We start from the raw sequence: 23607 nt of genomic DNA on the forward strand, positions 1-23607 counted from the left end.
ACCATACAATCCTACAGGTCAAACAGTCATAGAAAGATCAAATAGAACTATAAAGGATATGTTAAATAAACAGAAAGGGGTGGGAAATGCCCCCAGAAATAGATTACATAATGCCTTATTAACCTTGAATTTTCTTACCACTAATGAGAAGGGAACAACAGTGGCAGAGAGACATTGGGTAATGGAAAAGTCTGCTGAACTAAATGAACTGGTTTATACCAAGGATGTGCTGACCTCTCAATGGAAGCCAGGAGATGTGCTACGTTGGCGAAGGGGTTTTGCTCTTGTTTCCACAGGAGAAGAAAAATTGTGGATACCATCAAAATTAATAAAGGTTATATTTGAAGAGAAGAAACCTCTTGGAAAGGAGAAATGACAGCATCTACAATGATGATAACCATACAGGTGGTAAGAAAAACATAGAATGGGGGCAGGGTACTGTTCTTATCTCCACAGGAAAACACTTGTCTTTGAAAAACTCAAGGGACCCTGAATGTTTGAATACTGACAGATGGAAATATAACTACCCAATAAGGACTATCAAGAAAACTGAATAGGCTCTGTGACTATGAAGCTCTGGAATATACTAAATCATATTTCTGAATTTATAGAGCTGGTTTTTGAGTTGGACTCTTGGCTCGGTCCCTCTCTAATTCCAAGCCTGTTGTGAAGAGAAAGATCCAGAGTTTCTGGAGTTTCTGTCTTATGTCAAGAGCCATGATATGAGACAGAAAGAAATATGAGTTTATAAAGCATCTTTGCTTTTCTTCATATCTATCATACTTTTCATTGAATATGTCTATCATACCTTTCATTGAATATATGTTTGTATATGTCTATATAATTAATGTTTAAGTTTTCCACAATGAACAATGAACTTTTCCTGCACTGACATTTCAAGTTTCCAGGAAGAAGGTGGGACCCCTATAACAACAACTCCACTCGGTTGATATGACGTCATGATACTAATAGTGTTACTACAAGTCCTGTTTCGGGTATCAGCTGCACAGATGATTCCAACTTGGTTAGCTGAAATGTTGCACATCTTGTACAACATTCTGGCCAGACCTTCACAAAATATTCAGAGACTGTTTGCAATTTTAAAAGACATTGATCTTGAAATTTAACCATCATTTTACTTTCACAGGATCCTCCAAAAAGAACCTCATCCCCATGACAGCTGGAAGTAATTCTAGAGGACGATGTCCCCTCTCTCAGCAAAGTTTGTCCTCAGGTTTAGGAACAATATTTAGGGATTGATTATAATTAGCATACGGTTGAGAGTTGGGAAAGGAATTTTATCAGCTCAGGGATCTTTTTGAAAAAAAAAAGAAAAAAGAGAGGGAAAATTGGATAGATAATAATGGTATTTGTGAGTTATTGTTTATAGATAATTACATCGGCATAGATTTTTGTATATGGATACAAAGTTAAATTATATTGAATATTGTATGTATGCATACTTCTACCTGTTTAAAACATTTTTTATGTATTGATATATATTGTATTGATATATGTATACCATATTGCAGTGTACATTTCTACCTCTGATTAAGATACTTATATATTGTTTATGTATTGATATTTATTGTTTACATTTGGAGGTCATTGTCCTCATTTATTGCACAGTTGTTTATTCTCTTAGTCTTTAAGTTAGATACGTGTTAAGAATTGTAGATCAATAGTCATCTATGTCTGTCATATTTATGGTTAGACTAATCAGGTTCTTTAGATACATAGAGATTATATTCTGTATAAATAGTCTTCAACCTCTTTGAAGAGCTGTAGAAAATGACATTTAATTTAATCTTCAGAGTTCTATGTAGTGAGACACAATCACTTTTGGCAACACCGAGCTATTCCCGAGAGATTGTTGAGCACCAAAGACACTCCACTTGGAGCTTGTCTTCTTGACAAAACCGGCCTCTGGGCAAGGAACTGCCCATACCTCAACTATTGACAAATATACGGTATCTGGAAATGGATAAGCAGAACTGTTAAATCTTGCCAAGACAGGGTAAGATGGTTTTGAAAAATCTCTTGCCTGTTAAAAATAATCTGCCAGTTATTCTAGGCCTTAGTCAAAGTTGGTTGCTTCAACACTGCAAACAGGTCTTTGGTGATTGCCCAGGTAGCCAGTTGTCTCTGTGATTTGTTGCAGGTTTTGGAAGTTCTTTGATTGCACCTCCTAATTACTCAGGTAACATTATTTCCCTTCTCGGATCTTCTATGGGGTTGAAGACTAGATAAATATAGCTACTTTCCTCTCATGACTTGGCCAAGTTATTTATTATACAAGACTTAAGCTAGTTAGAATAGGATATTTGTACTTATTGTATATAATTTTGTAGGTTTGCACTTACTGTATATAATTTCATAGTAGGCTTAGAACTTAAACAAAATGGGGAGATGCTGCGGGAGCACCTTCAGCCAATAGCCACTGAAATACCAGCCCACTGCGGCATGGTATATTTCTCTTTAAAAAAGAGTGGCAAGCCTTGGCTCGCTCTCTTGGTTCCGGCTCTTGGTTCTGGCTCCTGCTCCAGTGACTAGGCTCCTTTCCTCACAGTTTGTGTGTATGTAAGTTTTACCCCCCAAAATGAATACCCCTTTAAAACCTAACTGGTGTGGGATTGATTCCCCATTATTGTTCTAGGTTTTAGTGGGATGGCATTGAGTTTCTCTCCATTTAATTTAATGTTAGCTGTCAGCTTGCTGTATATTGCCTTTATCATATTTAGGAATGAACCTTGTATCTCTGATCTCTCCAAGACCTTTATCATAAAGGGATGTTGAATTTTGTCAAATGCTTTTTCAGCATCTAATGAAATGATCATATTTTTTTCCTTCAGTTTATTTATATGATGGATTACGTTGATAGATGTTGTATGTTGAACCAGCCCTGCCTCTCTGGGTTGAAGCCTACTTGATCATAATGTATAATTTTTTGGATGTGTTCTTGGATTCTGTTTGCGAGTATTTTATTGAGAATTTTTGCATCAATGTTCATGAGTTAGATTGGCCTGTAATTCTCTTTCTTGGTTAAGTCTTTGTGTGGTTTGGGTATCAGGGAGACTGTAGCTTCATAAAAGGAGTTAGGCAATGACTCCTCTGTTTCTATTTTGTGAAACACATTAAGGAGTATAGGTATTAACTCTACTTGGATGATATGATAGAATTCTGCATTGAAACCATCTGGGCCAGGACTTTTTTTGGTAGGGAGGTTTCTGATGACCGCTTCTATTTCCTCACGACTTACAGGTCTGTTTCAACTGCTCACCTGGTCTTGACTTAATTTTGGTAAATTGTATTTGTCTAAAAAAGTGTCCATTTCTTCCACATTTTCCAATTTTGTGGCATACAGGCTTTTGTAGAATGATCTAATGATTCTTTGAATTTCCTCTGTGTCTGTGGTTATGTTCCCCATTTCATTTCTGATCTTGTTAATTTGCATGTTCTCTCTCTGCTGTTTGATTAGGTTGGATAGGGGTTTATCCTATCCAGGATTCATCTTTTGTTTCAATCTTGTTGATTTTCTCCAGGAACCATCTTTTTGTTTCATTGATTCTTTGGTTTGTTTTCTGTTTTTCAATTTTGTTGATTTCAGCCCTCAGTTTGATTTTTTCCAGCCTTCTACTCCTCCTGGGTGAGTCTGTTTCTTTTTTTTCTAGGGCTTTCAGGTGTGCTGTTAAGTCACTAAAGTGTGCTTTCTCCATTTTCTTTATGTGAGCATTTAGTGCTATGAACTTTCCTCTTAGCACTGCTTTCATAGTGTCCCATAGGTTTGGGTATGTTGTGTCTTTATTTTTGTTGAATTCAAAGAAGACTTTAATTTCTCTCTTTATTTCTTCCTTAACCCAGGGATGGTTCAGTAGTTGACTGTTCAGTTTCCGTGAGTTTGTAGGCTTTCTGGGGTAGAATTATTGTTGAATTCTAACTTTATTCCATGGTGATCTGATAGTACACAGGTGATTACTACAATTTCTTTATATCTATGGATGTTTACTTTGTTACCAATTATGTGATCAATTTTTCAGAAGGTTCCATGAGATGCTGAGAAGAATGTATATTCTTTTCTGTTTGGGTGGAATGTTCTATAGATGTCTGTTAGGTCCATTTGGTTAATTACATCTGTTAGTTTTCTTATTTCTCTGTTACGTTTCTTCCTGGTTGACCTGTTCATTGGTGAGAGAGGAGTGTTGAAATCACCCACTATTAAAGTGTGAGGTTTGATGTATGTTCTGAGTTCTAGCAATGTTTCTTTTACATATGTGGGTGCTTTTATATTAGGTGCGTAGATATTCAGGATTGAGACTTTCTCCTGATGATTTGTTCCTGATATGAGTATAAAGTGTCTGTCTCCATCTCTTCTGATTGATTTTAGTTTGAAATCTATTTTGTTAGATATTAATATAGCCACACCCACTTGTTTTTTTGGTCCATTTGATTGAAAAACCTTTTCCCAACCCTTTACTCTGAGGTAGTGTCTGTCTTTGTGTTTGAGGTGTGTTTCTTGTAGGCAGCAGAATGTTGGATCCTGATTATGTATCCATTCTCTTAACCTGTGCCTTTTTATAGTTGAGTTGAGTCCATTGATATTAAGTGATATTAATGATCAGTGGTTGTTGACTCTGGTTATTTTTCCTTGTGCTATTGTTTGTGTGTTTCCCTTCTTTGAGTTGTGCTGGTGGAGGGTTGTCAGATGATTGTGTTATTATGAGTGTTGTTGGCTTCCTTGGTTTGTGGTTTTCCTTCTAGTATTTTCTGTAGGGCTGGGTTTGTGGTTACGTATTGTTTAAATCTGTTTTTGTCCTGGAATATCTTGTTTTCTCCATCGATGGTAAATGCAAGCTTTGCTGGGTATAGTAGTCTGGGCTTGCATCCTTGGTCTCTTAGTTTCTGCAGCACATCTATCCAAGACCTTCTGGCTTTCATGGTTTCCATTGAGAAGTCAGGTGTAAGTCTGATAGGTTTACCTTTATATGTTACTTGACCTTTTTCCCTTGCAGCTCTTAATATTTGTTCTTTATTCTGTATGTTTGTGTTTTGATTATTATATGGCGAGGTGATTTTTTTTTTGATCTAGTCTATTTGGTGTTCTATATGCTTCTTGTACCTTCATAGGAATATCCTTCTTTAGATTGGGAAAGTTTTCTTCAATAATTTTGGTGAATATATTTTCTGGACCTTTGAGCTGTAAATCTTCTCCTTCTATACCTATTATTCTTAGGTTTGTCTTTTTCACGGTGTCCCAGATTTCCTGGATGTTTTGTGTTAAGAATTTGTTGAATTTGTTTTGTTCTTTAATCAGTGAGTTTATTTCCTCTACAGTATCTTCAGTATCTGATATTCTATCTTCTATCTCTTGTATTCTGTTGGTAATACTTGTCTCTGCTGTTCCTATTCGTTTACCCAGATTTTCCATACCCAATCTTCCCTCGGTTTGTGTTTTCTTCATTACCTCCATTTCATTTTTCAAGTCTTGAGCTGTTTCCCTTACCTGTTTGATTGCTTTTTCTTGGATTTCTTGTTTTTCTTGGGTATCTTTGAGAGATTTATTCATTTCATCTACTTTTTTGTTGGCTATCTCCATTTCTTTATGGCAGATTTTCACCTCCTGTTTACGTTTCTCTATTATTTTCGTATAGTTTCGCTTAGAGTCGATTTCTTCTATTTCTTCTAGAGTAGGGTGTTCAATTCTTCTAGTTTTGTGATCCCTGGATTCTGGTGATGTCATATTGTCTTTCAGGTCATTGGAGGAATTCTTTCATTGGCGCCTACCCATCTCTTCTTTCAAATGGAGCCAGGAGAGTCTTGATGTCTTGGTTTAGTTTTTGCTGTGACTGAATCTCTGGGTGGATCTCTTCAGTGCAGGAGCAGGAACTGTTCCTGTCCCTCGAGATGGTACTCCTCAGCACCCTCTGGATGAAACTCCTCAGCACTGAAATAGGGACAGCTGGTATTCCAAGGACATAGGAGACAAAAGGGCGACCACGGGGGCAGGGCACAGTCAAGTGGAACACCGAAGGACTTGCAGCAGAAGCTGAGACGGGGCTGTGCTCTCTTCTGGGATAGTCCGCCCGGATAACACACACTCACCCCTCTGGATGGAACTCCTCAGCAATGAAATAGGGATAGCTGGTATTCCAAGGACACAGGAGACAAAAGGGCGATCGTGGGTGCAGGGCAGAGTCGAGTGGAACACAGAAGACCTTGCAGCAGAAGCTGGGCAGGTGGACTGTGCTCTCTACTAGGACAGTCTGCCTCGGATAGCACAGACTCACCCCTCTGGATAGAACTCTTCAGCACTGAAATAGGGACAGCTGGTCTTCCAAGGACACAGGAGACAAAAGGGCGACCATGGGGGCAGGGCAGAGTAGAATGGAACACAGAAGACCTTGCAGCGGAAGCTGGGCAGGGGGACTGTGCTCTCTACCAGGAGAGTCCGCCCCAGATAGCACAGGCTCACCCCTCTGGTTGGAACTCCTCAGCACTGAAATAGGGACAGCCGAGGAAGAATTTCTAATTTTAATTTTATATCTTGTGTGAGTGTTCATACTAAATTTTTTTTAGATAATTATGTTGTGAAGTATGTATGTGTACTCAGTTAGGAGCATATGTTTAGGAATTTTCATATAGAGTCGAATAATTACTGGATATCATTTATTCCACTAAAATAGCGCCCAATGCCTTCCACTAGCAATAAACAAACAAGTCAGGGGATTTCAACAAACATGCAGCCATAACACAAAACAGAAACTCAGTTGTACTGATAGAATAACATTAAGACACTATAAAGAAATTTGTACTTGAAGAAAATAGCACAGCCTTCAATGAACACATAACATGTGCAGTCTTCCAGTGCAGTTGTAATCTTCTGCTCTGGGTCAAGAATGGTTGCCCTAATCTGAGCAGCAGAATTTATTATCAGCTAGGGAAAATATTGTTCTTATCTTTGGCTGCCCTTCTTGGAGTCTGCTTCCATAAAACTTTCACCGGTAATCTCCATAATGCACCATGTAGAAAGAACAATGTGTGTTTCCTCTGAACACAGAGTCATTGCACTTCTGGTGTCAGAGTAATGGGGAGCATTGTAGAGAACAGGCTGTGCTTTGACCTGAACGGTTCAATACTGAATAGAATACCAGCTTTTGGGTTGTATACTATACTGATTTATCTACTTCATGAGGCACTAGCTCTTCCATTATGAAAACAATGATCAAAGTAGTACAACTTAGCATCATCTAAGATCAGTAAATAGCCACCATCTGCCTAGGAGCACATAAAAAGACAGACTGATCATTTCTTCATAATTGTTAAAAAATATTTATTTGCGACTTTTCCAAAAGATATCAGGATCATCAGACATATGTGCTGATCAATATATCGTCCTGTCACCTTGAAGGTATAGCAAAAGTGCAATCAAGGTATCTCAGGAATTAGACCATGTCAACTACAAGCTACACTAGGAAAAAGTGTCGATTCATTGGGAAGACACTGATTTTTTTTTAAAAAAAATATCTCCAGATTGCCTGTTTTAAACAACTTCAATCATAATTTTACAGGAAGGTGTGGGAGGCTAGTTGAATCAAAATTCATGCACGTAGCCCTCCAATCTATAATTAATAAACATTAAAAATGAAGCTAATGCCAAGGTTTTATATAAGAGTTAAATATATTTTGAATGCATAATATCTCTTGAGGAAAACCCTGGCTCTGAACAGAACCAGGATAAGACAGAAATTATGTCTGCAATATCCAGCAAGATGATGGAGATATGAATTCCTAAGATTTGTAAGCTCACACCACAGAGCAATGTGGTCAGATTGTTGGATGTGGATACACAGAATTTAGCGTTTACTAATTGGGTTTTGTTTTTTCCTTGGTTTTACTTTCACTATTTTCTATTCCTCTTCTTGACAATGAATCTTTCACCCCATGGCACCTTACACTGAAAACACATAGAGTAAAATTTTCTTGCAGAACATCACGCATCAGATGCTTTCTTTACTCCTCAAAGGAAATTCAGGACATAAATTTAGGATATACAGGATGGCTGAGACTATTAGAACTCTTGAAATCTGGCTAAATGTACTTTGAATTTTGAAATGCACATGAGTCTGCGGGGGCCAGAAGAGGAAGGTTGCTGTTAGAACATTTGACATCTTCCAGAAATACACATATAGTGGACATTTCATCCCCAACTTATGAAGACATTTAAAAAAAATAAGATAAGTAGGGTAATTACTACATCGGTGAATCGATCTAGTCATGAATTATTATTGACTGAGATAGCAGAAGGAATTTCATGGTTAAAGAAGAAAGTCAATGTGGGCATAGCTTTGAAGGAATGTTTTATCCCTGGCTCCTTCCTGTATTTCTCCAGCTAATGAACATGAAATGACAAGTTTTGTTCCACTCGTGATCCCTGTATTGATGTTCTGCTTCACAGACCCGTTTACAGGTAATGAAGGAAGTGGATTTGTAATGAAATCTCTCAAACCGTGAATGAAACCAAGTAAATCCTTCCTGCCTTTTTTCTCTGGGATATTTTTTTCACAGTGATGAAAAATTACTCTTGTAAGTTTGTTACTGAAAATTTGATTTGGATTCTACATTTTTAAAATGTGTGCCACCAAATTCTGCATTGCATCATTTAAAAAGAATAATATGTGTGCGTTTGTCAATGGAGATGCTTTGGTCTCCTGCTTTCAAGAGTGACAGTGAGTACTATCATGCATTGAAGTACTCTGGGTTGTAGAAGAAAGGTTTTCAGTTTGTATGTTGATTTATTTTATCTTCTATTGCATAAACCAGAAGTTTCCTTGTATATAACTTAAGCACAAAAAAGTAAATTATGACTTGTTGAAACATTTCTTGAAAGTGCACATATAGCTATACAACTTACATATTAAATAGCATAGTAAGAGCATGATTTGATATGATTTTGAGCAGAAAAAATGAGAAATTTACAGTTAAAAACCCTCATCTTGAAACATTATTTAATATATATTGTTTTATTTGAGTCAATATGACAAATATACTCAGTGTCTAATTCCTATTGCATTAATGATCAGTATAATTAACAGAAAAATAAACTTTCACAATCATTTCCTCAAAACCATAATCTATGTTTGTTTTTTTGGAGTATGAAAGTAGTATTTCTTCTTCAATACACAGAAACATGAAATCACACATCAAACATTGTGTGGTGACTATAGTGGAATTGAAATTAGGGGAAAATACCTCTCGATAGTCTTATGATTTTTGTGTCTTTTCCCCTATATTATGTTGTCTCTCATCACCTAACATTTTTCTGTCAATGACACCTTTCTACATTTTTAGACTTTACCTATGTATATGCCCATTTACTTATATATGTATGTATGTATGTATATATGTATATATGTATGAATGTATATGTTATTGGTTAGGAAAAAGATATGACAAAGAACATGCTAGGTTTTTCCATTTTCTTTTCTTTCCTTCTAAGTTTGGGCCCTCTAAATTAATATTATACTCTCTATGAACAGGCATTTTTCTTCAATTTTGATTATTTTTCTTTATTCTTGTATAATGTTCCATTATGTATGTATACCACAATTTCATTATCCATCAACTCTTTATTGACATATAGATCATTTCCTTGTTGTTGTGAGTGGAGCAGTAACAAACACAGATATACAACTATCTCTGTGGTGAGTGGTGGTTGCCATTGGCATTTCAGAGGTGCAGCAAATGGCAATTGAAGGCCAGGTGTCAGTTCACCAGTATAACATTTCAGAGATGACTTTAAATGTTCAGAGGCAGAATTTTTATTGACATTATTGAATTACACTTGAAACATACTGGCAGATTTTTTATACAGTAGAACCAACAGATGGGACTATATCACACTTAAACAGTTTATCTATAGCAACAAAAAACAAAGGAAAACAAAGGGAAAAACCTACTAACATATTTTTAAAAAGCTCTTAGAATGGAAGAAAAATATATATCAGCTCTACTTCTGAATGGAGTCTAATAAAATTTTTAATAATATGAATAACTGAACACCAAGGAGACAAAATGAACAACTGGGCTAATAGAATAAATAGTACTCACAGGAAGAAACCCAAATGGGCAATGACTATTTTAAAAGATTTTCAATGTTCAAACAAATTAAACTTATTACAAAATACAATTTCACTTTAGTCATAAGTATCATTAAGTAATCTGTCAACAAACCATATGAAACCCCACTGATTTACAATTACAACACTTAATTAAAAAAAATCAAATAAAAATAAGAACATATTAGAACAAATATACTCTTCTTAGATATGTTTTTCATAGAATCACAGACTTTGAAGCAAGAATTTTAGTGTCTGATGGGAGCTACCTCCCAATTATTTGTTGGACAAAGTAGCCTTAGAGAAACTCAGCAAAATGTGGATTGTAATACATCTTATTTGCCCACCATACGTTGGTCGTAATTCCTATTGATGAAAACACCACGTTTAGGTTACATGTCCCAGAGTAAACAAGATAGAACCTAACTGGTAACACTTCTTCCTGTTACCTAGGGTTCACAGTGTCTGATGATGGCATGCAGGCTGTTCAGGTAGAAATTACATCAACAATATCATTCCGCTCCAAATTATTTGTGCTACAGTACTGACAAACTAGGCAGGTTATGCTCATCAGTGCAATAATGGTGATATGAATATCTTTAGATAAAAACCTCAAAATTACTGATTGGTTTTTAAGTATATACCATACTAGGGAATACAGTCAAGAGGCGATCAACCTAATCAAAAGCCGGTGGCTGGGAAATATAAGTATCCAGGTGGTGAACACACTACCATTTTTCTCTAAGTGAATATGTTATCAAACTGGCTTATAAGTATGTATGTGCCTAAAGCCTTATGAAAGTATCAGCCTGGGAATATGAGTCTTTGCAGAGAATGATGGTTAATAAATAGACTTACATATGATTCAAGTGCTGAGAATAAGTGACTGATCAATGCTCAAGACATGTATATAGTCTCCTATTCCTAAGACTTAGGATTTCACAAGAGAGAGGATGGAATGATTTAAAAATCTGAAGATGAATAAGAGTTAAGAAGCACTGATATCCAGATATGACATTGTCATTGCTATCATGAACACTGAGTATGTATGGATACCTGCACAAGAATAGGCCTTCTAGCTTTTCATCACACATAGAGGAGGTTTTCATGAATGTATCCTTTCTTGAGGAGCTAATGGCTGAGAATAGTTTTTGGAGAAGGGAGTGTCACTATTTTCTAACAGTATAGTGACTGGGGAAATAGGTAGGAAGAATAAGGGAATAAGAAGGGAAGGAAAGCGGACATAAGGGAGTAATAGGGGAATAAATACACTCACAATATTATGTATATATGAAAACCATCAAAAAATGTAATGAGTCAACGCATGCAAAAAATGAGAATAAATAAAAAAAGATTACCCCTTACTAACTATACACAGACAGCTCATGCTATCTGGAATAGCACTGAAAATGCATGTTCAGGAGGGCAATCTAGCAATCTTTTTTTAATGTTTTTTATAGTATGTTAAGATAAAAATTATGATAAAATTAGAGTAGGTTCAATAGAGTTTAAAAACCTCAAAAACTTTTCTGAAACATAGGACCTTATATAACCAGAGTTATAAATCAAATTTAATTCAAAATATATTAAAATAAATATTTAATAACTTTTATGAAAGAGTTTTAAGTCTAATGATTTTCTTGTATCCTGATAATTTCTTTTGTTTTCTCTTAGTAATAATTTTTGTTGCTGAGGAAATTAAATTTCAAGGAAAATTATTATTGGTATTTCATGTCATGTTACTCAAACAAGTTTTATTTTTAGGCTAATGAAGCTACAGCTATTAACTCTTAAAATAGTCTTGGTGGTGCTGGGGATAGTACGTATGGCCTCATGCAACGCAATTGGCAACCATTACTCTAATTGAGCTATATTCCCATTCCTAAAATACCTCTTCTTCCTTCTTGCTCTTTTTATTCTTTAGCTTGACACATACACATAGGAACATGGATGAGGAGTGCATCTTTTCTTTTCTTTTTTTTCAAATAATTGGGAGTCTCATACAGGATTATTATTATTATAATTATGCCATTTTTACCAATCTAACTCTTTTCTGCCCCACCTATATTGTTCTTAGATTCATGGTCTCTTTTTCATTTATCGTCAAACACACACACACACACACACACACACATGGTTCATATGAGTAAGTTCTTAGGACTGATCACTTGGTCTTAGAAAACAGATTGGGAGGCTAGTCACAAGAGGAGACCAATTTACCTCCTCTCACTAGCCACTGATTGCTTTTAACTATTCATCTAAGGTGAGAATTCATGAAAATTCTCCCATCCATGTTAAGCAATTGCAATAAAGCAAAAAAGATGTCTTTTTAAACTGAATTCTTTCTTATAGCACATATTCTAATTGTTCTTAATAATAAAGACTCAGAGTCAGCTATCAGGAGGCGAAAGCTGAAGGTTCGGAGAAGCAGAGCCGCCAGCTATTTTCCCTCTACCAAAACTCAGACCAAATGGGTCATCCTGTACTTAGACTGTCTCCTCAGACTGCATCCTCAGACTGAACTACCTCAGACTGCTTGAATTTCTGTCTTATCCTGCCTTATATTTTTCACTGTGCCCAGCTATGTCACTCTTGTCTTCACTTACTTAGTGCTAGGATTCAAGGCATGGGATCCCGAGGGGTAGGATCACCTCTATGTGAGTTGTTTCTCCTTTAGATTGGATCAATTTCCTGTAGCCCAGGGTGGACATGAGTTAACAGAGATCTGTCTGCCTGTGTCTTCCAAGTCCTGGGATTAAAGGTGAGTACTACAACTGCCCAGCCTCTAGTGGCTTAGTTTTGCACTCTGACTTTAGGCAAGTGTATTTGCTAAAACAAAAGCTAAATATTACTACACTATCTAAAATAGATGATGGCTATTTACATTTCAACTATCAAGTGAATTATTCATATCAAGTGTAGACTCTAGAGTATTTTAACCTGTAGGACAAATATGACACTCAGCTCTATTAGAACTTTGTTGCTTAAAATTTGTTCAAAATAAATTATTTCAAGGTACTTATTGCCTTGTGGTCATTCCCTGTTATCAGGGTCCTAAATAGAGTAACGTTAAATGATACATTATTGGTGAAGATGATGCTCTCCTATCGCTCTCTGGAACTAGAGGAGTAACAAATTCGATCTTCTATTGATTGTTGAACTGACACGAAGGAAGAATCATTGCTTCATCAAATTCTCCAACTAGATCCAAGACTTTAAAGAACTGCAGGCTTATGCTGTGGGTATGTCTGCCACTTACTTCCTACCAGGAACATCGGCTTTACCACTGAATGAGAAGTCTGTGTTTTCCCCCGTCCACACCTACAACCTTCTGAGGATTCTCATGAATTGATGTGCTGCTTTGCACTTTGTGTTGAGTTAGACTTCTGTTTCTCTGTGCTTTTCCGATGTCTTATCATCCTGTCTATGATTTCTAGTGCTCTTTCAAAGTATCTCATTAAAATGCAATCTATATTCACAATTCTTGAAATTCATTCACCATGTGTAGAGTAATTTTATCTGCCATCTCCATTCATTCCAATATTGATTGCTAAAATCAGTAAGAGTTGATATGATTTATTTCTCATAAAAATATGATATACCAGTTACCAACCAGCCAAAAAGTTGATTGAGGTTGTAGAGTATGAAGGGTTAATATTGAAAGCAAAAAATACAAGGTAGATACTTGTGCAGAAAGGTGACCCATGTCCAGATAAGGGATTAATAAACACAGATACAGCACTACTAAGGAATAGAACTTTCAAGTGCAAATCTACAGGGCAGGAAGTTTTGAGTGTCAGTTTGGAATATCATCTTGAAGTGGACCATGTATCCTGGTCAGGAGAGAGTATGCTTGACCTGAGATCCAGGGACAGTATGGCCTCAGGTGATCTCCCTGAAAGAGTTCCCTAACAAATGACTGAAGAGTCACATGCTATGAATCTGTTGGGGCCAGTTCTTCTTTTATAGTCTAGGTTGAGGGAATTACACTGGGGTATTGATCAGGTCAAAGTATGACATTTCACAGATGAGTTGAAATGTTCAGAGCAGAATTGTTATTGACATGACTTAATTACTTTTGAGACATAGTGGCAGATTTTTTTTAATACAAAATGTAGTAGAATCAATAGATGAGACTACATCAGATTTAAAAATTTATGTATAGCAAAGAAAACAAAGCTAAACAAAGGATAAAAACCTACTCACAGATTAAAAAAGCTCACGGACTGAAAGAAAAATATTTATCAGCTATACTTCAGAAGGTAGTATAAAACTCATAATTTCGAGATAATATAAATAATTAAACTTAGTTCAAATAAATGTTTTTCTTATCTTCAATCCCTGCTACATTTGTTGACAGATTTCTTAATGATAGCCATTCTGACTAAAGTGAAATTGTATTTCGTTATATGTTTAATTTGTTTGAACACTGAAAATCTTTTAAAATAGTCATTGGTCATTTGGGTTTCTTCCTGTGAGTACTATTTATCCTATTAGCCCAGCTGATCAAACCGGATTCTCTGAACATGGCTCACAAGGAGGGCTGACTGAGAATCCAAGGACAATGGCACTGGGTTTTGATTCTACTGCATGTACTGGCTTTGTGAGAACCTAGTCTGTTTGGATGCTCATCTTCCTAGAACTGGTTGGCGGGGGCCCTTGGACTTCCCACAGGGTAGGGAACCCTGACTGCTCTTTGGACTGGAGAGGAATGGGGAGTGGGAATAGAGGGAGGGGGAGAGAAATGGGAGGAGAAGAGGAGGGAAAAATTTTTAATAATAATAATAATAATAATAATAATAATAATAATAATGGTGATGATAAACCTGAAAAAAAAAGAAAAACATCTATTAACTGCTGGCAGGATTGCAAATTAATGTCGCTTTTATGGAAATTAACTTGGAAAGTCTTCATAAAATAAAAATCAAGATAGTATAGGCTACACCGGTACCACTCACGGGCAAACAGTGCAATAGCTACAACCTTCCCTATTGTAGTCTTAGAAAACCAGCTCCAAGTCTGCACACAGGGTTGGCAAGGAATCTACAGTATGGTGAAAATAAGACTTATTCTATCTGAGGGGTTAGTAAAGGAACACACACTTTCTGATGATAACTCTATTTTCTCATGTTGCTGAATTCTGCATTTTCCCATATTGGCTCAGATTTTATTTGTTCTTAGCACACACACACATACACACATACAAACACACCACACACATACTCACAGTCACATCTCCAATAGACCTTTCATGATGAATATAGGAGTAACATTTTAAGGTCACATTCCAGTAAATGATAAGAGACAGAGCCATCCCAATAGCACAAAAGCTAAAATTTCAACTTCTTAATTGGCTGTAAAGTGCAGCTACAGCAGCAAATAATCAGTCATTGCATTATCTACCTAAAGAGATAAATTTATAAGAAGGCAAATGAGTTAGAAAGCTAGACTTTCGAGGAGTCTAAGAAAAAGAAGGAATTTGTGCATATATCCTATATTCCTGAGTATAATAAACATTCTATTTTTTAAAACAATCTTTTTTTTCTCATACCAATCCCAGTTACAGCTCCTTCCTCCCCTTGTGCTCCCCCCATCTTCCCCCATGCCACCCCCATCCTCACTTCAGAGAAGGTTAGGCCTTCCATGGGGAGTCAACGAATTTTGTCAAATAACAATGAGTAAAGACAGAGCCCTCATGGCTGTATGTAGCTGAGTAAGGTATCCCCCTGAGGGAATGGGCTCCAAAAAGCCAATACAAGCAGTAGGTTTAAACCTGGTCCCATTGCCAGTAACCCCAGAGATTGCCCAAGCCACACAACTGTTACCCACATTCAGAGAGCCTAGTTCGGTTCTATGGAGGTTACCCAGCTATCAATCCAGAGTCAGTGAGGCCCCACCAGTTTGGGTCTGCTGTTTTTTTGGGTTTCCTACTGAAAATTTAACATTTTTCTTCTGCTCAAAATCATATCAAATCATTCTCCTACTATGCTATTTAATATGTAAGTTGTGTTGCTATATGCGCACTTTCAAGTAATGTATTTACATGTCATAATTTACTTTATTGTATTTAAGTTGTATACAAAGAAACTTCTGGTTTATGCAATAGAAAATAAAATAGGACAAAATACGAACTGAAAGCCTTTCTTCTACAACAGAGTACTTCAATGTATGATAGTACACACTGTCACTCTTGAAAGCAGGAGACCAAAGCATCCCCAGTGACAAACACACACATATTATTCTTTTTAAATGATGCAAAGTAGAATTTGGTGGCACACCAAATTCTACATTTTAAAAATGTAGAATCCAAATCAAATTTTCAGTAGCAAACTTAAAAGAGTAATTTTCCATCACTGTGAAAAAATATCCTAGAGAAAAAAGGCAGGAAGGATTTACTTGGTTTCATTCATGGTTTGAGAGATTTCATTGCACATCCACTTCCTTCATTACCTGTAAACTGGTCTGTGAGGCAGAACATCAATACAGGGATCACGAGTGGAACAAAGCTTGTCATTTCATGTTCATTAGCTGGAGAAAGACAGGAAGGAGCCAGGGATAAAACATTCCTTCAGAGCTATGCCCGCAGGGACTTTCTTCTTTAACCAGGAAATTCTTTCTGCTATCTCAGTCAATAACAATTCATGACTAGATCGATTCACCGATGTAGTAATTACCCTACTTATCGTATTTCTTTTTAATGTGTTTATAAGTTGGGGATGAAATGATCACTATATGTGTATTATTGGAAGATGTCATATGTTCTAACAGCACCCTTCCTCTTCTGGCCCCCGCAGACTCATGTGCATTTCAAAATTCAAAGTACATTTAGCGAGACTTCAAGAGTTCCAATAGTCTCAGCATCCTGTATATCCTAAATTTATGTCCTGAATTTCCTTTGAGGAGTAGTGAAAGCATCTGATGTGTGATTCTCTGTACGAAAATTTTACTCTATGTGTTTTCAGTGTAAGGTGCCATGGGGTGAAAGATTCATTGTCAAGAGGAGGACTAGAAAATAGTGAAAGTAAATCCAAGGAAAGAACAAAACCCAATTAGTAAATGCTAAATTGTGTGTCTCCACATCCAGCATTCTGACCACATTGCTCTGTGGTGTCAGCTTACAAACATTAGGAATTCACATCTGCATCATCTTGCTGGATACTGCAGACATAATCTCTGTCTTATCCTGGCTCTGTTCATAGCCACAGTTTTCCTCAATAGATATTCCACATTCAAAATATATTTAATTCTTATATAAAATCTTAGCATTAGCTTCATTTTTAATGTTTATTAATTATAGATTGGAGGGCTACTTGCATGAATTTTGATTCAACTAGTCTCCCACACCTTCCTGTAAAATTATGATTGAAGTTGTTTGAAACAGGCAATCTAGATTTTTTTTTTAAAAAAAATCAGTGTCAGGTTCACCCTCCTATCCAGCTTCTCTAGGATCATGAATAATAGGCTCAAAGACCTTTAATTATGGCTAGAATCCATTTATGAGTGAATACATATCATATTCCTCTTTTTGGGTCTGGCTTACCTGACTCAGTAAATCATTTTCTTTTTTTTATTATATTTTTAATTTTTTTATTTTTTTATTTAACTTTTACTGGGAATCCCTCCAGAATCAAGTCTCTTGCAAACCCTAAAATGGCTCCCTTAGCAGAGATATAAACCTCCCTGCTCTCCTAACCATCCTTCCTCCCTCCCCCCTCCCATTCCCCCAAGCCATCCCCAATCCTCCCCCTCTCCCCTCTCCCTGACCATCTTCCCTTACTTCCAACCCCCCACCCCCCATGCACCCATGTTTGCCTGGCAATCTTGCTTAGTTCCACTATCCAGGAGGATAACTATATGATTTTCTTCAGGTTCACCTTCTTATTTAGCTTCTCTAGGATCACAAATTATACACTCAAAGACCTTTAACTATGGCTAGAATCCACTTATGAGTGAGTACATACCATATTCCTCTTTTTGGGTCTGGGTTACCTCACTCAGTAAAGCGTTTTCTATTTCCATCCATTTGCATGCAAAATTCAAGATGTCATTGTTTTTTACCGCTGAGTAAAACTCTAATGTTTTTATGAAGAAAATTCAGGTAGTTTTCCTCCTGGAGATTGGAAATAGACAAGAGTCCCAGGTAACCTCGGGTGCATGGGGGGTGGGAGGGTTGTTGGAAGGGGAGAGGGTTAGAGAGAAGGGAGCAGGGGAGGAATGGGGAATACTCGGGGGGCGGGGACTGGAAGCGGGGGGAGGGAGGAAGGATAGATATGGGGTCAGGGAAGAATATATCTCAACTAAGGGAGTCAGTTTAGGGTTTACTAGAGACTTGATTATAAAGGGATCCCAGGTCCAAGGAGAGATCCCCAGACTGTTCTCTGAACAGAGGAGAGGGTACCTGAACTGGCCTTGGCCCATAACCATACTGATGAATATTTTGCTTATCACCGTAGATCCTTCATCTGGCGATGGATGGAGATGGAGACGGAGTCCCACATTGGAACACTGGACTTAACTCCCTAGGTCCAAACGAGAAGCAGAAGGAAAGAGAACGTGAGCAAGGAAGGCAAGATCAGTAGGAACCTTCATCTGACGATGGATGGCAATACAGACGGAGACCCACATTGGAGCACCGGACTGAGTCCCCCAAGGTTCAAACGAGGAGCAGAAGGAGGAAGAACATGACAAAGGAAATCAGGACCGCAATGGGTGTGATCACCCACTGATACAAGGGGACTGATCTAATGAGAGTTCACCAAGGCCAGTTGACTGGGACTGAGCGAGCATGTGATCCAGCCAGATTCTCTGAATGAGGCCGGATTCTCTGAATGTGGCTGGCCGGGAGTCTTTCTGAAAAGCCATTGACAATGACACTGGAACTTGTTTCCTCTGCATATACTGGATTTTTGGGATCCAATCTGTTTGGATGCTCACCTTTCTGGACCTGGAGGGAGGGGGGAGGAGCTTGAACTACCCACAGGATGGGAGACCCTGACTGCTCTTGGTGATGGAGAGGGAGGAGGGGATGAAGTGGGGGGAGTGGGAGGGGGTTGGGAGGAGGGGCAGAAATGGAGACTTTTGTATTTTAATAAACTTTGAGAAAAAAAAACAGTGTCTTCCCAATGAATCTACAGATTTTCTTGGTGTAACTTGTAGTTGACATGGTCTAATTCCTGAGATACCTTGATTGCACTTTTGTTATACCTTCAAGGTGACAGGACGATATATTGATCAGCACATAAGTGTCATGATCCTGATATCTTTTGGAAAAGTCGCAAATAAATATTTTTTAAACAATTATGAAGAAATGATCAGTCTGTCTTTTGACGTGCTCCGAGGCATATGGTGGCTATTTACTGATCTTAGATGATGTTATGTTGTACACTTTGATCATTGTTTTCATAATGAAAGAGCCAGTGCCTCATGAAGTAGATAAATCAGTATAGTATACAACCCAAAAGCTGGTATTCTATTCAGTATTGAACCGTTCAGGTCAAAGCACAGCCTGTTCTCTACAATGTTCCCCATTACTCTGACACCAGAAGTGCAATGACTCTGTGTCCAGAGGGAACACACATTGTTCTTTCTACATGGTGCATTATGGAGATTACCGGTGAATGTTTTATGGAAGGAGACTCCAAGAAGAACAGCCAAAAATAAGAACAATGTTTTTCCTAGCTGATAATAAATTCTGCTGCTCAGATTAGGGCAACCATTCTTGACCCAGAGCAGGAGATTCCAACTGCACTGGAAGACTGCACACGGTATGTGTTCATGAAGGCTATGTTATTTTGTTCGAATACAAATTTCTTGTTAGTGTCTTAATATTATTTTGTCAGTGCAACTGAGTTTCTGTTTTGTGTTATGGCTGCATGTTTGTTGAAATTCCCTGACTTGTTTGTTTATTGCTAGTGGAAGGCATTGGGCGCTATTTTAGTGGAATAAATGATATTCAGTAATTATTCGACTCTACATGAAAATACCTAAACATATGCTCCTAACTGGGTACACATACCACTTCACAACATAATTAGTTAAAGAAAATTTAATATGAACAGTCACACAAGATATAAAATTAAAATTAAATATTCTTCCTAAAATCAACATATATATCATTGTTGAACCAGAAGCATGCAATATGATTAGAATGATCTCAAAGAAATGCACAATCAAATTTGGTGATACATAAAATACTAAAATAAATAATTATTTAGGACCAAATGAACAAGTCAGATAGTGTGTCTTCTAAAGAAATTGAACAGTACTCTTCGGTCAACAGGTCTAAGATCACATAGGAAACATTTATTCTTGTATTCATCTCATTTCTTATACCATTAACAATTATTACTTGAGAATTTCCTGTTATAAGAAAGGTTCTTCCTAATCAGCTCATGTGTATGTTTCTCTGTACCTTTCTGATTGAAAAAAAACTATTTTAAGCTATGTTATACTCATTCACCACCTTTTCCTAAAGAAAATACCATTTTTTTTCTATTTTATTTGTAACTAGAACTCTTATGATTTCATTATTTTTATAATATATTCTTAAATTATTCTTCTGGTCAACTACTTAATTTTTAGTGTTTGTTCTGATACAAGTTTGGGTAAGTATAAATAATTAGGGTAGTACCACAGATATTTAGATTTATTTTTTTAATATTTTAATTTCTTCAATTTTTAACTTTAAAATTTTTATTTAAGCATATGCCACTTTGCCTACTTTTATATCCCATCTTCTATAGATGTTAAATAAGAATGAATGTATGTGACATTAAATAACAGCAACAAAAATAAGACAGAATGGTGTATTCCATTGTGTTCTTCTTACCTTGGCTTTGTAACACTGTAATATAATTTCAGATACTGTATTGTGATGCTCACATTTTGCTCTCTCTGCTTAGGAAGTTTTGTGATTTTCTGAATGTATATATGAATTTTGGGATTTATTTTTAAGTTGTTGAATAATATCTTTAAACTTGTAGTGAGTATTGTATTGATTCTGTAGATAACATTGCATAATGCATTATTTTTACAGTATTAACTACGTCATTCCACAAGTTTCTTAGTTAAGGTTTCAAGTAATGTGGTGAAATGCCATAACCAAAAAAGCTGGGGTGGAAAGGGTTTATATAGTTTATAATTCTATGTATGACAGTACATCATAGACAGAGTCAGGGCAAGGACTTGCTCTCCATGGCTTCTTATAGAACCCAAGACTACCAGCCCAGGAAGGGCAATGGCACACCCCACAATGGGCTGGGCTCTCTCACATAAGTGACACACACAAGTAGTTTTGGTATCAGAATGGCAATATCTCCATAGAATGAGTTTGCAGTGATTAAAAATTAATAATAAATAAATAGCTAATAAAATATCTTATAAAATGAATGGTGTATTAATGATAGGTTTATCAATGTGGAAAGCTTATAATTTTTTGAAACTTGAGCTAGAGATATATCTCAGTGCTAGATTGCTTTGTTAGCCAAAAAATGTCCCAATTTATTTTAAGGAAAACAATAAAAAGAGGTCAAAAAATGATAATTATATTCGTTTTCAAGAACAGTGTAGAAATCACTGAATTAAATTATTCTAAAAATTTCTTTTTTTGTTAATGTTTTGCGACACTTGGATTTATTATACATTTGTCATCATACAACCCATGAGAAGTTAATACTATTAGAACATGTTGTGAATTAAATTGATTACTGGAACAAAATGTCTTTATTAATCAGTAAGAAAGTATCATGTTTTAGTAAAAAAGAAAAAAAAACCCTAAAAACTAGGAATGAGACATATTTAAATGTTTGGTGGTAAACATAAATATGTAGAAAGCAATTCAACTGCATTTTTATTTTCAGGAATAAAGTGGTTGTTAGAAAAACACTAACAACATCATAGCAAAATGAAGTTCTTCCTTCTGCTTTCCTTCATCGGGTTGTGTTGGGCTCAATATGGGCTACACACTGAAAATGGACGAACTGCTATTGTTCATCTGTTCGAGTGGCGCTGGGTTGATATTGCCAAGGAATGTGAGAGATATTTAGCTCCCAATGGATTTGCAGGGGTGCAGGTAAATTTGTACACAATTTAAATGCAGAGTTCAATATATATATAATTGTGTATATATATAATATATATAAAATTGTTGAATATATATAACATTGTTTTCCCTTATATTTTTGATTATTTTTAGACATTGCTTTACTTCACACATACTTTCTTGAGGAAGAAAAAGTTTAGGGGGATGATAACTTTGTATCTTGTTTTAGGACACCAGGAGGCTCTCTCCATTGTGCTGTGGATGATTTTGGTGGTTCTAACACAGCAGATCCACCAGAACACACCAAAGAATTGCAGGATCATTCATAGTTTGTTTCTAAAGGATTTATTTGTGTAAGTAAACCAAAATTATTCTGATAACTTTAATTGTTTTATTTGTAGGTCTCTCCACCAAATGAGAATCTTGTAATTAACGATCCTCCAAGACCTTGGTGGGAAAGATACCAACCAGTTAGCTACAAAATATGTTCAAGGTCTGGAAATGAAGATGAATTCAGGGACATGGTGACTAGGTGTAACAATGTTGGGGTAAGTGAAGTCATATTTCCTTTGAAGTTATTATCTGAAAACCATTATCTGTCTTATGATTTCTATTCTTCATAAAAATAAACCTTCAGATTTTAGTTTTTCTTTACATTTTTGCTACAATTCAAAATTAACTTCTGATATGGTCTTGTTTTATAGCACCAGGAATCCCTCTCCGTTGTACTGTAAACATTTTAATGCTTCTAATAAAACATAAGGCAAAACTTTGACTATTTATCCTCATAACCACACTCATTTTCTACCAACCATTTTCTAGTCAGGTATTAGAAATTTCAAATACAATACTTACTCTCACTTTTATGGTAAATATCTATTTCTCCTTTAAATAAAAATCTACCATTTTTTCCTTCAGAGACTAAAAATGACTCACATTATCTCCTTTCTAAATCAGTAATGTCCATTTTTTCTTAACATAAATATGTATTTTATTTATCTATCTATCTATCTATCTATCTATCTATCTATCTATCTATCTATCTATCTATCTATCTATCTATCTATCTATCTATCTATCTATTGAGCACAGTAACGTTTATTGGGAACAGGGAGGGGATCAGTCCTTCTTGGCCGCCGCCTTCCTCATGGCGGCCAGCATGTTGCTCAGCTCCTCCAGCTTCCTCTTGGCACCTATTGCGTACCCACCCGCTTCTTGGTGAACTTGAGTGCCTGCTTGTCCTTGGACACTTTGAGCAGCTCCATGGCGCACCGCTTGTAGGACGCGAAGGCTCACACCTCCTGGATCATGTCCCGCATGGCATGAACTTGGTGTGCTTTGTGAGGCGCCCGCCCTGCCGGCTGTGCCTCGCCTGACTCAAGTTCTTTGTTACTTTGTGGCCCTTGTTGAGGCCCATAGCCATGGGGTAGCTCAGGGCCATGGCTGCCCCTCTCC

General features: G+C 36.6%; 1 pseudogene; it reads right to left on the reverse strand.

The window, feature by feature from the left end:
• Positions 1-23271: 23271 nt before the first annotated feature.
• LOC125397678 (large ribosomal subunit protein eL36 pseudogene) lies at positions 23272-23593 on the reverse strand (annotated as a pseudogene).
• Between the last annotated feature and the right edge of the window lie 14 nt (positions 23594-23607).

This window comes from Myodes glareolus, chromosome 17, assembly GCF_982192425.1.
Source record: "Myodes glareolus chromosome 17, mMyoGla1.1, whole genome shotgun sequence".
NCBI lineage: Eukaryota > Metazoa > Chordata > Mammalia > Rodentia > Cricetidae > Myodes > Myodes glareolus.